General features: G+C 52.3%; 1 non-coding gene across 1 annotated transcript; it reads left to right on the forward strand.

The window, feature by feature from the left end:
- The first annotated feature begins 9,588 nt into the window (after nucleotides 1-9,588).
- LOC140904779 (uncharacterized) lies at nucleotides 9,589-15,591 on the forward strand. The gene is made up of 4 exons (XR_013635135.1): nucleotides 9,589-9,630; nucleotides 10,658-10,784; nucleotides 13,902-14,015; nucleotides 14,387-15,591. It is a non-coding gene; the product is annotated as an uncharacterized LOC140904779 (transcript).
- The last annotated feature ends 2,596 nt before the right edge of the window (nucleotides 15,592-18,187 follow it).

Below are 18,187 nucleotides of genomic sequence, written 5' to 3' on the forward strand. Positions count from 1 at the left end.
GCTGGGCACATCAGAACTACCCCCCGAAACCCCAAACCCTCCAGAACCCACCTACCTGACTAGGGTCCCCCCTGCCCAGCCACCCAGAGGCCTCCCCCTACCACAATGCCCCTTCAGCTCCCGCTGCAATCTCCCCGCACAGACATGCACCCCCCAGCAACAGTGTTCCCTCACAGTGTCTGGTAAGTGGATAGAAAGTTATCACCACCCCCTGCTGGCCAGTCACACAGGCAGAGGGAGCCCAGGGGGACGCCTCTTTAACAGGAGAAGGGAAGCCATGGAGGGCCAAAATAAGTAAGAAATTTCCATACTCTGTCACTAGCAAATAATGGCCACCGTGGATCCACCCCAGAGTTGGCTACAGCTTTGCACTGCGGGAAGCCCCCCCTCATGGAGACCTTTTGTCATGGGGTTTGGGATACTTCTGAACCACGCTGCACTCAGAGGGACCTCCTCATCCCGTGCCAGCTGGAGAAAAGAAAAGGGTCCAGCCAACTCTCCTGTTACCAACTGGGAACACCCATCCCCCAAACAGGGGGAGGCCCCTGGCTTTGATGGGTATTGAATCTATGGCTAGTCTCATTTATCAGCAAACATTTTTAACAGAGAGAAAGGAGGGAACAAATGATTCTCAAAGGCGAGGGAAAGATGATCATTGTTGCAGGGGGGTTAATTTCCCAACCAGGATGGAGAGGGACTCAGGGCGACAGGTTCCCCCCAAAGAAGGACAAGTTCCTAGGATTTATAGACATGGGGAACAGCCCCAAACCCAAGAGGATTTTTAATTGACATTTGATGATGACATCGTAAAAGGGAAAACTGAGATTTGAGATCAGTGTTCAGAAATGAAAGAGAAAGGTTGGAAATCTGAGGGATTTTGGATCCATTTATGCAAATTATAGAGAGGAAAGTGGAAAATGAGAGGGATTTTATAGCAGTTGTTGATAGGAGGTTGTCACGGAGTCCCTGGGCGATGCTCTGGAAGTGCTCCCTACGAAGCCAGGCAGGACTCTGGGGAAGTCTCCTTTCTGTGAGCAGCCTGTCTGCAGGACACACAGCTCACCCGGCTTCCACCTTCCTGGGTCTGACCTCGGAGCATTCAGCATCCTCTGCCCCTCCATGTGCTTCCCACAGTGAGTCCGCTCAGGCAGGGCTCCTGGGGAAGCCAGAGGGTCCTGCACCCCAACTCCGCAATCAGACGTGACTCTCAGCCAGCCAGTAAAAGAGAGGTTTATTAGATGACAGGAACATGGTCTAAAACAGAGCTTGCAGGTGCAGAGAACAGGACCCCTCAGCTGGGGCCATTTTGGGGGCAGTGAGCCAGACAACCACGCCTGCACTTCACTCCAACTCCCTCCAGCCCCTTCTCCTCTTGGCTTGGTTCCTTTCCCGGGCCAGGAGGTCACTGGATTCCTTTGTTCTCCAACTCTTCAGCTCTCACCTTGCAGGGGGGAAGGGCCCAGGCCATCAGTGGCCAGGAAACAGGGTGTCGGCCATTCTCTGTGTCCAGACTCCTGCACACACATGCCCTCTAGGGCTCTGCAATGGTCATACACCCTTATCGCACCACCTAGATACTTAAAAACTTCATAGGGGAAACTGAGGCACCCCCACACTATTCAGAGGAAACATTAAGAACAGTCCCACTTTGTCACATCTCTCCCCCCTTCGAGATCGAACTGAGCGGGGTCACTGTAGCCGGTGACCTGGGGAAGTTCGAAGCCACCAACGTTCCCATAGGTGCCCCAGCATCTCTCCCATTCCTCGGTAGGAGTTACACCAGGCCCTTCCAGTTTCACGCCCTCCCTTAGGTCGGTGGTGATCGATAGCACTCGCAGGCCACATGTGGGAAGGTTTCTGTGGCCCATGCCCTTTGGCCACCCCAGACCCCAGGGGGTCAAACTGGGAATGGGTCTTCTCCCCAACAAGCTGGCCAAACACAGCCACTTGGTTATGGGACTGTTTAACTTTCTTAACAGCTTTCACTTCATCTGAGACCTTCTCAAAGCTCTCCACACTGGGTCTTTCAACAGGACAGTCAGTGGATCCATTCACAACAGAAAATTTCTGGCTGTTAGGAACTGAAACTTTCTTGATTAAATCACTTTCACACCCGTCAGTGGCAGTAAACTGCTTGCAAAGACTCCATGAGGATTCCTTTCCCTAGGGCTTTTCTATGCAACAATTCACCCCTCCCAGAAATTCTGCCCTTACCCTCTTCACCGAGGGCTTGCTCTAGAGGAACACTTTCCTGAGCAACAACACACTCTTTCTGGGTCTCCCTTACATCCAGAATCACCTCTGGCCCATCCGGCGGATTCCTACACAATCCCCTTTCAGGCAAACTTACAGACTTCCTAGAGAAAAGGTCAGAAGCATTCTCCTTCCCTTTGCCACACACAAGTTCAGGAATCTTTTCCTTCTTGCTACCGGTTTCCACACCCTCAGGAGGTAACACAATCACATCACCTTCCTGCTCTCCTTGTGCCCTGGCTAGGATCTCACCCTGATTAGACAGAGTTGCTACACCCTTTCCAACAACACACTAGCAACAGGCAAAATACAAGCACCAGAATTGTCTCGTCTCTGGGATTTTACATAGACCCTAACTGGATGCGACCTAGTTACAGGGCCATTCTCCCGAGCAGACACAAACTTAGGACCCTTCCCTTCCTGGGCTTTAGCTCAATCCAGAACCAGCTCTGAGACAACTGCACGACCCTCAACCATTACAGGCTGAAAGGCCCCTTCTGTCTGCTCCACAGACAAAGAAGAGCCGGACACACTTTCTCCTTTCCCAGACACCCAGCTTGGGACCTCTCTCCCCTTGTCCCAGCACACAAGGCTGGTCACAGACAACTGCTTGGAGATCAGGGTAGCTCCCTCCATTGGCAAGTCAATACCCCTGACAGACATAGGCATGTTTCCTTCACTGTTAGCTGGGTGGAGAATTGGGACAGGTAAGGTCCAGGGACACTCCTCTTCCACTCTCCTCGACTTCCCACCCTGCTGACTAGACACAGCCATCAGCTCACAAGGCTGCCTAGGCTCATCCAGACTTTCCTTACCCAGCACCTTGCCACTCCCCACAGATCCCCTGCCCTGCCTGTGTCTCCCCCCACTCAGCTGGGGTCTCAGCTCCCCCCTTGCTCAGCACTGCCCTTGCTGTCCCAGTGGGGGTAGGCAGCGAGCTCGCTGCTTTCCTCACAGCATCAGAGCCAGCGTGAGCCCCATCTCCGGTGTGCAAGGGGGGCGGGGAGCATCTCTCTGTCCCACCCAACTCCAGGGGTCTGGTTAAAGTCAGGCAGATAGCTTGAGCCTAGCCGCTCCTCCCTGCTGCCAGCCAGGTCATCTGCATTTGCACTGACCATTTCCCTCTCCACCGATTGGTTCCCCGGATTCAAACCCTTGGCAGTTACAGGAGTAAGGCCTGGATCCTGTCCCAAAGAGACACAGTCACCCCATAACAGGGTCTTGCAGCTGGTGTCCTGGAGAACCCTAACGACCAGCCAGCCTCACCCCTCCTGGGTCTACACAGGGATCTGGGCCATAGGGAAGGCGAGGGGCTTCATCCCTGGGACCCTCACCCAGCTCACACAGCCCCTCAGCCTCTGAGGCTGCACCACCCAGGGTCTGACACCAGTTCTCTCTGTCCCAGGATCTCGCCACCCCAGGAATGTCTCCCCATTCACCATCACCTTCTGCTCCCACTGGGGGTCTGAGGGGCCTGGCCCAAGGAAACTCCACACAGACATACAGGTTGGGACCAGGAGTGGGAGCCTGTCCACCTCCCCACCCATCTGGCTGACGGAGTCTACGGCCTTGGGACCCAGCAAGGGAGCTAGACACCGGGGCTTTTCCGCAGGGTCCCCCGGTTCAAATCTCCAGCCTGCTCAAAGGCAGTGAGGTGGGCATCCACATCCCCCCCCTCCTTAACCAGGAGCAGCAATTTAGTCTCGAGGTTCCCTGCGGAACTGGCCCCCCGGGGTCTAACCCCACTCACCCCTGGGGGGTCCCCTAGGCCTCTCCACTCCCCCATCACCAGTTCATGCTGCTGCTGCTTCTGCAGCTCTTTCTCGGGCTCTTGCTGTCTCTCACGGTCCTCTTGCTCTCTCAGACTCAGCTCCAATCCTGTCCGACTCCGATCCCCGGATGGGGAACCCGATCGTGAAGATCCTCGTCTGGTCGGGGACAGGAGTCTTGGGGATGCCTGGCTACCACTCCAGCTGCTCCCAGATCCTGCTATAGCCCCATTTCGGGTCAGGAATCTGTCCCTTAGAGCGGTCATCCTCCTCCAGCTGCACGATTAACTGTGCTTCGGTGAACTTTCCAACGCTCAACCCTCTCTTTCTGCACAGGGTTACAATGTCCTTCTTCAGGAGACGGTGACAGGCCCTCACTCCGCCCTTCCCAAGTTGTGGACTCACAGGCCTGTGTGCTCTCAGCTCCCCACGGTTTCCAGGGAGAACCCCTAGTGTGCCAGCCCTTCTCGAGGTCACCTCCTCTTTGTCAGGGTCGAGCGGCAGACTGCTCCGTCCCTGGGACCGCTCGCTGCAATCCCCAGGGGAACCCTGTTACTGCAAAAGTCCTTCTCTCTGGTCACACACTTCCAGGAGTTAACCGCCCCCTGAAACTGTCTCTCTCTGAATCTTCAGCACGCCTGGTTCCCGTCAATCCCCCTTCCTTTTACTGCTCCCCAGTCACTTACTGCAGGAAGCGCTGTCCACGGGGTGCAGTACATCCCACCCCTGCCACCAGTTGTCACAGAGTCCCTGGGCGATGCTCTGGAACTGCTCCCCATGAAGCCAGGCAGGACTCTGGGGCAGTCGCCTTTCCGTGAGCAGCCTGTCTGCAGGACACACAGCTCACCCAGCTTCCACCTTCCTGGGTCTGACCTCGGACCATTCAGCATCCTCTGCCCCTCCATGCCCTTCCCACAGCGAGTCCGCTCAGGCAGGGCTCCTGGGGAAGCCAGAGGGTCCTGCCCCCAACTCCGCAGTCAGACGGGACTCTCAGCCAGCCAGTAAAACAGAGGTTTATTAGATGACAGGAACATGGTCTAAAACAGAGCTTGCAGGTGCAGAGAACAGGACCCCTCAGCTGGGGTCATTTTGGGGGGGACAGTGAGCCAGACAAACACGTCTGCCCTTCACTCCATGTCCCAGCCAGCCCCCAACTGAAACTCCCTCCAGCCCCTCCTCCTCTGGGCTTTGTTCCTTTCCCGGGCCAGGAGGTCACCGGATTCCTTTGTTCTCCAACCCTTTAGCTCTCACCTTGCAGGGGGGAAGGGCCCAGGCCATCAGTGGCCAGGAAACAGGGTGTCGGCCATTCTCTGTGTCCAGACTCCTGCACACACCTGCCCTCTAGGGCTTTGCAATGATCATACACCCTTATCCCACCCCCTAGATACTTAAGAACTGCCTAGGGGAAACTGAGGCACCCCACACTATTCAGAGGAAACATTAAGAACATTAAGAACAGTCCCACTTTGTCACAGAGGTAAAAGCTGAGTGTATTTCCCACCACTATTTGGTCAATGAATAGAAATGGGCAACATTGGCAAACGTTTTAGATCCATATTCAGGAATCTGAGAAAAGGGAAAATCTGAGATTTTCGTCGTAATTTATAATTACGGAGACAGGGAAAGCTCTCAGGGGCATATTCAATTAGAAGTAGACAACTAGAGTAAAAGTGGGGCAAACTTTTTTATCAATCTTTGAGACGTACAGAGAAAACGTGTCACAAAACTACGCAACTGAGAACATGGGATAAACGCCAAGACCGGGGGGGATTTTATGTGGCTATTAAAGAACTAGCTGGAAAAGGGGGGACCGTTTGTCATATAAAATCCAGCCTGTCCAAAACATAAACAGAGAGCGATCGTCCTCATCCCCCCGGCCCCGGTCACCTGGGCAGCAGGGAGCCCTCTGAGGGGCTGACTGAAGGGGGCGGGGGGGGGGGGAGCTGGAGGGCTCCCTGGGGGAGGGGAGGGGGCGGAAGTGGGGGATGGGCAGGTGGGGGCTGGGGGCAACGGTGCGGCAGTTGGGGGCATCAAGTGGGACTGGGAAGCCGGGATCGGGGGCAGCCCCATGGGGGACACGTCCCCTCCCTTCCCCGCCCCGGCAGAGACCCGGCGTCTCCTCCCACCCCCACGCCGGGGCAGCCAGGTTGGGGGATGGCTCCGGGCTCCAACTTCCCACCGACACCGGGACAAATCGCTGCGGATAAAACGGGGGAGGAGGAAAATCCCGCCCCCCCGCACGGGAGGAGAGTTTCAATGGACATGTGAGTAGGAGGGAGAGACGGGGGGGGGGGGGATCAGGGGAGACCTGAGAGCGGATCAATGGGGGGTGGGGGGGAGTTTACAACCAGGTGGGAGCTACCGAGAGGGAAAAGGGGAAAACTGGGGGGCATTTGTGCCGGTGGGGGGGGAAGGGGATCCAATTAACTCCCCCGCCGCCCCCCACTTCCCCCCCGGGAATTTCCTGGCTGCACAGAGACAATTCAACCCTCACCCCCCGCAACTCCGGCTTCTCCCCCCAACACCCCCCAAGGGACCCCGCCCGCCGGGCCCCAGTCTCTGCCCCCCCCCAATCCCAGCCGTGCCGGGGGCAGAGAGTCACTTTCCTGCCCCCCCACCAGCGCTCCCCCCCGCGGGGTCTCCCACTCACCGGGTCGGGGGCGGGCAGAGCCCGGGGCTGGTCCCAGCTGGAGAAAGCCCCCCCCGGCCGGGCACGGGGGGGTTAATGACGGGCCCCCCCAGCACAGACCCCGGAGCTGCTCCTCCAAGAGACCCGACACGAGGCAGCGTCTGGGGGCGGGGCCTGGAGCAGACCGGGGGCGGGGCAGCGTCTGGGGGCGGAGCCTGGAGCAGACCGGGGGCGGGGCAGCGTCTGGGGGCGGAGCCCGGAGCAGACCAGGCGCTGCCTCGTGTCGGATCTGTAGGAGGAGCAGCTGCGGCTCCCCCCGGGGTCTGTGCGGGGTGGGGCCCGTCATTAACCCCCCCGTGCTCCGGTGAGTGGGAGACCCCGCGGGGGGAGCGCTGGGCGGGGGGGCAGGAAAGTGACTCTCTGCCCCCTACCTGCCCATCCCCCACTGCCGCCCCCTCCCCGCCCCCAGGGAGCCCTCCAGCTCCCCCCCGCCCCCTTCAGTCAGCCCCTCAGAGGGCTCCCTGCTGCCCAGGTGAACGGGGGCCGTGGGGGAGGGGGACCATCACTTTCTGCTTATGTATTGGACAGGCTGGATTTTATATCACAAACGGTCCCCCCTTTTCCAGCTAGTTCTTTAATAGCCACATAAAAGCCCCCCTGGTCTTGGCGTTTATCCCATGTTCTCAGTTGCGTAGTTTGTGACACGTTTTCTCTGTACGTCTCAAAGATTCCTCAAAAATACCCTCAACGTTTGCCCCACTTTTACTCTCGTTGTCTACTTCCAATTGAATATGCCCCTGAGAGCTTTCCCAGTCTCTGTAATTATAAATTACGACGAAAATCTCAGATTTACACCTTTTCTCAGATTCCTGAATATGGATCTCAAACGTTTGCCAACGTTGCCCATTTCCGCTGTATTCATTGACCAAATAGTGGTGGGAAATACACTCAGCTTTTACCTCCAATCAACAACTGCTATAAAATCCCTCTCATTTTCCACTTTCCTCTCTATAATTTGCATAAATGGATCCAAAATCCCTCAGATTTCCACCCTTTCTCTTTCATTTCTGAACACTGATCTCAAATCTCAGGTTTCCCTCTTACAATGTCATTATCAAATGTCAATTAAAAATCCTCCTGGGTTTGGGGCTGTTCCCCATGTCTCTAAATCCTAGCAACTTGTCCTTCTTTGGGGGGAACCTGTGGCCCTGAGTCCTTCTCCATCCTGGTTGGGAAATTAACCCCCCTGCAACAATGATCGTCTTTCCCTCTCCTTTGAGAATCATTTGTTCCCTCCTTTCTCTCTGTTAAAAATGTTTACTGATAAAAGAGACTAGCCATATATTCAATACCCATCAAAGCCAGGGGCCTCCCCCTGTTTGGGGGATGGGTGTTCCCAGTTGGTAACAGAAGAGTTGGCTGGACCCTTTTCTTTTCTCCAGCTGGCATGGGATGAGGAGGTCCCTCTGAGTGCAGCGTGGTCCAGAAGTATCCCAAACCCCATGACAAAGGGTCTCCGTGAGGAGGGGCTTCCGGCAGTGCAAAGATTTAGCCAACTCTGGGGTGGATCCACGGTGGCCATTATTTGCTAGTGACAGAGTATGGAAATGTCTTACTTATTTTGGCCCTCCATGGCTTCCCTTCTCCTGTTAAAGAGGCGTCCCCCCGGGCTCCCCCTGCCTGTGTGACTGGCCAGCAGGGGGCGGTGATAACTTTCTATCCACTTACCAGACACTGTGAGAGAACATTGTTGCTGGGGGGGGCCGGTGTCTGTGTGGGGAGATTGCAGCGGGAGCTGAAGGGGCATTGTGGTAGGGGGAGGCCTCTGGGTGGCTGGGCAGGGGGGGCCCTAGTCAGGTTGGTGGATTCTGGAGGGTTTGGGGTTTCGGGGGGTAGTTCTGATGTGCCCAACCCTAAGGCTATGGGTCCTGGAGGTGGGTATGGCTGGGGGCCTGTTGGCTGCAGACCAGTGGGGGTGGGGGTCTCTTGGGCAGGTGGGGCAGGGGATTAGATGCTGCCTGGTGCTGTGCCAGGGGCTCTGTCTGGGATTGCCCAGCTGGCTCCTGGGACCATTGCCATGCCCAGTGCACAGAGCTGTGGTGGGGCGGTCCCTGGCGCAGAGTGAGGGGTCCTCCTGTAAAGCGTCAGGGGGTCCTGCTGGGAGGAGGAGGGGGTCCCAGGCAAATGGGCTGGCAGATCCTGGTGGAGGGCAGGTGGGGGTCCTAGGCAGGCAATGGGGAAATCCCAGGCAGGCAGTGAAGGCCTATAAAATGACTCTACACAAACAGCCCCCCACCCCATTTCTCCTGCCATTTGCAGGAGCAAATCCAGCCATGGGGGAGCAAACAACCCAGGAATGAGAGTTTCCTAGCAGACAGGCATGGAGAGGGCACAGGGAAAAGGAGATAGAGAGACTGACAGGGTCCGTGGGATAAAAGAGTTTTGAAAGAGATTTCCAGCTCTCTCATCTGCCCAGTCAGATGTATTACTGCACTGTGGGGAGAATCACTTTCCTGTGGACAAGACGAGGATGAGAGAGAGGAAAACCCAGTTCCTGAATCCATGTCCCTCCTGCTGGGATGTGGCTGCCGTGGGGTCAGTGTCAGAGGGAATCCTCGAAAGGGACTCCTTTGGTTCTGCTTTTTTCTGGGATTGCGTTCAGAGACTTTGTTTTGGGATGCGGGAAGGAGAAAGGAGGTTAAAAGTGTGTCTGTGGGCCTAGCCTGGCAGGAGGGGCAAGGTCTCTGCTGTAATCCAGAGATTGAGCATTTTCTCAGCACGGCAGAATCTCGGATCTCGCTCTGCAAGGAAAGAGCCCGGGGGAAGCGTGATGTGAATTGAACTAATGTCCGTTCCTAAACTTCTACAACAGCCCTTCTTGCCCGGCCAGGTTGCAGAACGACGCTCATGTTTCTTTCCGGTTCATCCCGTCCTCCCATGGGACCAGGGAGTGACATGGCTGCAGAGGAGCCAGCTCAGGTAGGGATTATTGTGGGGGGTTCTGATCTGTTCCTGCAGGAGGGAGAGGGACAGGAAATACACAGGAGAGGGGAAGGTTTGCACCGTCTGGTTTGGAGGTTGGAGTGGGGCAGGAAATGCACAGGGTGGAGAAAGGGAGGAGGCCAGGGGGTGGCAGACCTGCTGGGAGTTGTTTAATAAGTGGCCTAGATTCTCGGAAGAGACCCATGAGGTTCGGAGGTGGAAATGCTCCAATCTGGTGAACAGAAAATAACCTACCTAGATGGGGCTGGGAAAAAGGACCAGACTCGTAGTGCTGGAGCCTGACCCAACTAACCAGCGGGTGCCTTGAAATACGAAGGGGGAGCCACCAGTCAGGCTTAGGGGAGATTCCCCTGCTTCATATCCAGCTCTAGGAGTGGCTAAGTCATTATGCAAGGTAACCTATTTCCCCTTGTTTTTTCCTGCCCCCCCACCCCCCCAACGTTCTTGTTGAACCCTGGATTTGTGCTGGAAATGGGCCACCTTGATTATCATACACATTGTAAGGAGAGTGATCACTTTAGATAAGCTGTTACCAGCAGGAGAGTGGGGTGGGAGGAGGTATTTTTTTCATGATTTGTGTGTATATAAAAAGTTCTTCTACACTTTCCACAGTTTGCATCGGATGAAGTGAGCTGTAGCTCACGAAAGCTTATGCTCAAATAAATTGGATAGTCTCTAAGGTGCCACAAGTCCTCCTTTTCTTTTCACAAGGAAGAGGGTGTTGGGCTTCCTTCAAGAGATCTCTCCCTAGACCCTGCTCGGGGCAGCATCTCCGGTATCAGTCTGTGGCTAGTAGGTGTGTGATGGATCTGCTGGGAGAGAGGAGGGGTGTCTCTTCGCCCCCTCACCCTGGTGTTTCCTGGGTGCTCTGAGTGGGGTGGGGGTGGGACTCTGTTGACTGTGGTCCACCCAGAGTTTCCGTTTGATTGTCTCCTCTCCCCCACGAATAGTGGGGCTGTGAGTGGGGCAGCAGGTCCTGAGTGTGGGGCTCTGGCTCTTTCAGGGGCCGGTGACCTTCGAGGAGGTGGCTGTGTATTTCACCAGGGAAGAGGGGGCTCTGCTGGACCCCGCTCAGAGAGCCCTCTACAGAGACGTCATGCAGGAGACCTATGAGAATGTGACCTCCCTGGGTAAGGATTCCTGTCCCCTCGGTTCTTGGAAGGGGAACGGAAGTGATGAGGTTCACGCCACCCCCACAATGCCACCTCTGCTCTGTCCTGTTCCAGCATCACCCCAATATGCCAGTGACACACACACGACCAGAGACCCTCCCCTGCTGCTGAACGCTGTGGGAAGAGAGCACAGGAGCAGAATCGCACAGTGTCAAATATCTCCTGTTTGCACAAGTAAAACGGGGGGTTAGGTCCAGCATAACGAACAGAAGCTTCCTACCCCTGGCCTTCTCTCAAACCCTGAGCCTTCTCCACCCAGACCAGAATGTGCTTGGGGTGTAAGAAGCAGGCTGCTGGGGTCAGAGCGGCTGGTCCAGGGTTACTGATCACACAGACCTTGAATGCTGGCTGGGGGAATCCAGACAAGGGAGCTCCAGCAGCAGAGCATTGAAACTCAGCCAGGATTACAGATGACACAACTCCTCACTGCTCCGGATTGCCCCGTGCATGGGACAATGGCCTCGGTTGCTGGTGAAAATCCTTGAGACCTGGAGAGTTGCTCCCCCATCCGCATGTGCACTAGCCACAATCTACCTTCTCTGCAGACTTGGTTTTTTGAGTCCCTCATTCCTGAAGTCACATGACCCCGATTCTTATTTTTCACATTCTGCTTTTCTAGACTATTTAGAGTCTGTTGCTTCTGAATGATAGTTTCTAATTTCCCAGTGTTCTCCACACCCAGGGATTTTCCTACTCCCTCCCATTGCACTGGACTCACTAGGTTCCCTAGTATTTAAGAATGGCCACACTGGGACAGACCAAAGGTCCATCTAGCCCAGTGTCCTGTCTTCCGACAGTGACCAGCGCCGGGTGTCCCAGAGGGAATGAACAGAACAGGGAATCATGAAGTGATTCATCTCCTGTCACCCATTCACAGCTTATGACAAACAGAAGTTAGGGACACCATCCCTGCCCATCCTGGCTAATAACCATTCACGAACCTGTCCTCAATAGATTTCTCATGGTGTTTTTTGTTTTTTTTTTTGTAACCCTATTATAATCTTGTCCTTCACAACGTCCTCTGGCAAGGAGTTCCCCAGGTTGACTGTGCATTGTGTGAAGAAATACTTCCTTTTGTTTCTTATAAACCTGCTGTCTATTAATTTGATTGGGTGATTCCTACTCCTTGTGTTATGAGAAGGAGTAAATGACACGTCCTTATTTACTTTCTCCACGGCAGTTTTGATTTTATAGACCTCTCTCATATCCCCCCTTTGTCTGTTTTCCAAGCTGAATAGTCCCGGTCTTTTTAATCTTTCCCCGTACAGAAGAGTTTCATACCTGTAATCATTTGGGTTGCCCTTTTCTGAACCTTTTCCAATTCCAATATATCTTTTTTTGAGATGGGGCAACCACATCTGCAGGCAGTATTCGAGATGTGGGTGTACCATGGGTTTATATAGAGGCGATACGATATTTTCTGTCTTCTTATCTATCCATTTCAGAATGATTCCCAACATTCTCTTTGCTTTTTGACTGCCGTGGCACACTGAGTTGATGTTTTCAGAGAACTGTGCCCAGTGACTCCAAGATCCCTCTGTTGAGTGGAAACAGCTCATTTAGAGCCCATCATTTTATATGTGTAGTTGGGATTATGTTTTCCAATGGGCTGCAATATGGTGCTATCCTGACACCTAGTTCTGCTGAGATCCTGCATTCAGTGAGATCCCTGCCCTTCCTGTTCCCGTTCTCATAAAAGAAGAAGAGCATCCAAATGCGTGTTTACCTTCATTCCCTCAGCGGTCCTCATGGGAATCCCTGATCGGTTCCAAAGTGTATTAAAACCTTTCTTAAAGGGTTACCTCTTGGTGGTTATCAGGTCCTGTGAGTTTGTAGCCCAGAAAGACCCCCCTCAGTCAGCTCAAACTCAGCTGTTTATCCCCCAAAAGTCTGTCGTCTTCAGTCTCCTGAATGAGGGGAAATCCGTCACTTCCCCTTTCTGCGTTGGGTAAAGCTTCAAAAGGTGGAGCTCTGCATAACCAGCCTTGAGATCTGGCATTCATCACCCTGTAGTGATACCAGCTTGCACAGGAAACCCATCCCGCAGCCCTTCCTGGTATCATGTGGCGCATCTCGGCATCATAGTCTGTGAAGAATTCATGCTTTCAAGGGCTGGCTTAGATATACAGATAACAGTCATAATTAGGGCAAGAGTTTGCAGGCAATGAAAACAGAGTAATTGACAAACGTGAGCAATATCTAATCCTTTAAAGCCTGAAAGTGCCTTGCGGGGAGGGGACAGGAGCCGGCTGTGTGGGGGCGGTGGGGCTCAGATACTGGGCATTGAGAGCCTAGAGCCAGCTGTGCGCTGGAGAGACGGGGCATGAACCAGCTGTGTACAGGGGAAATGAGCAGGGGAGAGGTGCTGTGGACACGGCCGCGAGCAGCTGTGAGTGCCGTCCTCTCTGCAGCATGATGAGAGAGCCTGGCGTCCCACTGCCGATCCCAGACTTGTATGAGGAGGGAAGAAATTGGCATCAAGTCTCAACCGCAGCCAGCCTGTGCCCTGGGGAGGAGACGGGTGTCTCCAGGGAGAAATCTGGGGGATTGTGACCCTGCATGCCCCACCCACCCTCTGATCAGCAATTCCGGATATTAACGGTGATTCCAGAAACAAAGAGTAATTTTGGGAAAAAATGCAGTCCTAGCGACAATTTCTGGAAAACACTGGCCTTGGTTGTAACATTAAATCCGATAGTCTCAAGATCTAGGCCTGTGTTGATCAGATCTGCCACTCTGCCTTCACGGAGTTCACTCTGCTGGTGGGTTGTACCCCTTCCCCCATTCTGTGTCTGCCTTGTCTATTTAGATTGTAACTTCTTCAGGACACGGGCCATCAACGCTTCTCGGTTTGTACTGTGCCTAGCAAAATGAGGACCCACTGTTAGTTGGCCCTTAGGCACTAAGGTAATGAATATGATTTATAATAATAATCTCCTGGCACTTTGAGCCAAGGAAGCCGGCCTTGGGACGTTACTACTTAAAAGTGAGCTGGGCTTAAAAGCATGGAATATTCTTTGTGACAAGTATCCCACAAATTCCACTGACCTCCCTTGTTTTCTTTGCCTTGAGCAGGGTTTCCAGTTTCCAGAACTGATGTGATCTCGCAGCTGGAACGAGGGGAGGAGTCGTGCGTCCCAGACCTTCATGACTCTAAGAAAAAAGTGCTCCCGAGAGCTGCCTGCATAGGTGAGGCATTGGTTAAACCAACCCCAAAACTGTCGGTGAATAAAGGAAACATTTGGGATCCCCTACAAAGACCTTGTGAGCTCTCCAAGTTCTGGATTGTTCCCTGCAGATGTAGAATCGTTAGGCTGAGGTCACTCATGGCTTCCCACCTATCCTGACTGACAACTGGCAGCAAGTCCCTCCCCAATCTCGCTGTCCCCTGAGATTTCTTCTGAGATACGGACCCAGAACTGATCCCTTCCTTTCTCTCCTCTGGGGAAGGTTGAAAGGAAAATCAGCTCCTGATAGATTTGATCTGTCCTGTAGACATTTTGGTTCCTTCATCCCTTTTCCCATTCTTCTCTCTGAGATTTGCTTTCTCTCTGGCGCAGGCAGAGACTTACGTCTTGATTCTCTCGGTCTCCCGTCAGGTGTTGGGATGGTGAGTGAAAACGAGGAGGAGCCCCAGCAGGAAGATGCTGAGCGAGTAGAAGCCCATGGGATGTTGTCAGGAAGGTCCAAAGGGAATGATTCTGGGAGCTGTGCACGCCCAGAAAAAACAAAAGCCTGTGAGAGTCAGCAGAGGCCAGAGGAAAACTTCGGTAGCCAGTCAGACCTTATTACACGTGAGAGAATGAACTTGGAAGGAACACGGTACACATGCCTCGAGTGTGGGAAAAGCTTCAAAGGGAGCTCGGACCTTCTCACACATCAGAGAATCCACACGGGTGAGAAACCTTACGCATGCTGTGTGTGTGGGAAATGCTTCAAGCAGAGCTCGCATCTCATTGCACATAAGAGAATCCACACGGGTGAGAAACCTTATGGATGCCCTGAGTGTGGGAAACACTTCAAGCAGAGCTCAAACCTTATTACACATCGGAAAATTCACACGGGTGAGAAACCTTATGGATGCCCTCAGTGTGGGAAACACTTCAAGCGGAGCTCACACCTTATTACACATTGGAAAATCCACACGGGTGAGAAACCTTACGGATGCCCTGAGTGTGGGAAACACTTCAAGCAGAGCTCACACCTTATTAGACATCGGAAAATCCACACGGGTGAGAAACCTTAGGAATGCCCTGAGTGTGGGAAGCACTTCATTGACAGTTCATCCCTCCTCTCACATCAGCGAATCCACACAGGGGAGAGGCCCTACACATGCTCTGAGTGTGGGAAAAGCTTCAATCAGAGCTCTACCCTAATCACACATCAGAGAACGCACACAGGAGAGACCCCCTACATGTGCTCTGAGTGCGGGAAAAGCTTTAATCGGAGCTCTGTACTGACCACACATAGAAGAATCCACACAGGTGAGAAGCCTTATGGATGCTCTGAGTGTGGGAAACGCTTCGATCGGAGCTCATACTTTATCATACATCGGCGAATCCATACGGGTGAGAAACCTTATGGATGCCGTGAGTGTGGCAAACACTTCAATCAAAGCTCAGCCCTTATCACACATCAGCGAATCCACACAGGAGAGAGGCCCTACATGTGCTCTGAGTGTGGGAGAAGCTTCAATCAGCGCTCAACCCTTATTAGACATGAGAAAATCCACATAGGAGTGATCTCTAACAAATGCCTTGACTAGGGCTGGCCAAAGGTGTTTCTTTTTTTAAGAAAAAAATCACATTTGCAAATTCCCACTTAGTGATCTGTGCCCCATCTTCACCGTGGTTACTCAGCTCCCCCAGATGAGTTGCCTGCTTCTGCTTTTTGCAGCTCACCCTTCTTTGGGGTCAGTCCTGTGATGTTTTCTATCAACTCCTTTCCTTTTGAGTCGAAGGAGCGTGTGTCCCTCCAGCCAGGAATGTTCATCATCCAGGTGGGGGAGAGAGGTTTGTTCCCAACAAGCTACACTGAGGCAAAAACTACCCGTGCCATACATCCATTAGGACTGTACATGGCGTTGGCTGCTCAAGTTAGTTATCTTGGTGTTAAAAGACAATTACAGTTGTCGTGCAGATGCAGCCGAGGTGCAGTGGTTGGCATTAGCTTTCCCCTTGACCTGACCTAAACTCCATCACTTTTCCTAGTCTAAACAAACCCTGAGCATCACAGTTATACTGTTCCCCCATTTAAAAACAATTGTTAGTCATCAAGTTCCCCCACCAGGAACATATTGTTTCATTCCCAGTTGTCACAGTTCATCAGAGCGCTGTTGCTTCAGGTTTTCCTGAAGGCAGATATTTTTACTCCCGTTTTCCTCCCTTAAAATATATTGAAGTATAACAAAGAGCAGGAATAGGGAAGGGATAGGGAAAAATGTCTTTTCCCCTCTGTAACAACAGAAGAACATAGGGTAAATCAGAGGGATTCTCCATCACCATCTCTATCCCCCTGTTCTTCAATTGGTAAGGTCAATATTTCCCGAAGGGGCTGGGAAGAGGATTCTCTAGTAAATGATTTGGAACTAAGCAAAAGACCCATTCATTTGCCTCCCAAAGCAGTTGTGGCCCATGCCCTGCAGGAGGTTGCTCCTGAAGATCTTCCCTTCCTAATCAGGTGCATGTTGCCTCTTATTTGGGAAATGCAATCCCTTCCTAGGTAGAGACGGGAAAAATGGAAGTGACATTTCTGTTCAGCTCACTCCTGGGAGATGCTGTAAATGTGTAGGAAATGACATCCATGAGGAATGTGATAGAGCTGCAGAAAGACACCCATTTTGAGTAGATACCTGACATTTGGTGTCTTAGAGGGATTCTAAGCTGCACCTGAATTTAGTCCCTTATTTAAATCTGTTGCACCAGATTAAAGAAACAAAAGGGCATATTTGGGGGAGTTCTACCTCAGTATCGCTACTGGTATGTCGTGTGGTTGGTGAAGAATTCTACGCCAGAGCCGTGTAAAATTGCTACAACTAAGGTCAAAGATTTGACAAGAACTCAGGTAGAAATGAGAGGTTTTAGTGGTTGATTTTCACCCCAGAGATGGACGCTATGGTGACCTGTGGCCAAGGTAAACTGTTTTTAGAATTGCTCACACTTCTAAAGGATGCCATGATGAAACTGGGAACAACTGTCTTTTACCATTTGGATCCCAAGTTTCCTGAAGCACAGAGAGAAACAGCTGATTCCTTCAGAGCCATGCCATGCCTATGGGTCCCAAACTGGCTGCCTTGCTGGACAAGAAGCACTTCTGTGTTGGTTAAATGATGGTAGCCAATGAGGGAATGTAACAGATTCCAAGTTCAGACTGCAGGATACATGAATGCTGAGTCCAGAGTCTGTGGTTTGGTCTCTTAGTTTTGCTCTTGAGTCTAATGCATGTGTCTCACTGTTCCGCCTCCTGCTACTCTGAAAGATTAGAAAGTGTGAAAGTAGAGCACAGGTGGTTTTTCTCATGATGCAGCCTTCCCACGTAGTGTGAGACCCCTTCCACCCACACTTCTGGGAGAAGACCCAGGGAGAAATGAACCCTCAGAAATGGAAGGCTCCTAGGTTATGGTCGAATGTGACTTCACACAGAGCTCACTGGGTGAAAATGGGAATTAAGAGAAAACTGCCCTAAAGGTTTATAGTTTGTAATCTTTGAAGAAATTGTTACCAGCAACAAGGAAATTGCACATGAAGTTTATTAGTGTAAGGTAAGAGGCTGATTCTGTGATCACTTTCAGTGTTACAGTATAATTCAGGTTTTCTTCTAGCCCCCTCCTACAAAATAGCAAATGGTGGCTAATCCTGCAATAAAAACCTGACTCCAAAGGAATCAGGTTTGGGGGAAAATGTTAGAGAAATATCATGTACGAGAATAGAGACCCAGTATAGACTGGAATGATTTCTATTTCAAATGGAATTTATTTGGTAAATTTTAAAATAAATCTTCTGTTGGGAGGAAAACTACTTGAGACAAGATGTGGAACCTTTTCCCCAGTGAGAGGGAAAGAGCCAGAGAGTTCTCCAGGGCTCTTGTTCGCAAAGCAAAGATGTCACATTAGGCAGGAGATGTCAAGATCTACAATGGTGATGGGCGAGTGATGGGAGCTTTTCTGGGTGGTTGTTGTTTGGTTGGTTTTTTTCCATGTAATTTTTGTTTTGTTTTTGCAACTAGTTATTTTTATCGCTGCTGAGCCCCCTTGTCCTTTTGAGCACAGCTCTTTAACTCTCAGGCCTGGCTCTGGAAACCTCAGAACCGGCTTTGCGTTTTTTTTTTCATGTTTGCTATCTTTGGAGTTCGCACATCCACAC

The sequence above is a fragment of the Lepidochelys kempii genome, unplaced genomic scaffold (assembly GCF_965140285.1).
Source record: "Lepidochelys kempii isolate rLepKem1 unplaced genomic scaffold, rLepKem1.hap1 scaffold_29, whole genome shotgun sequence".
NCBI lineage: Eukaryota > Metazoa > Chordata > Testudines > Cheloniidae > Lepidochelys > Lepidochelys kempii.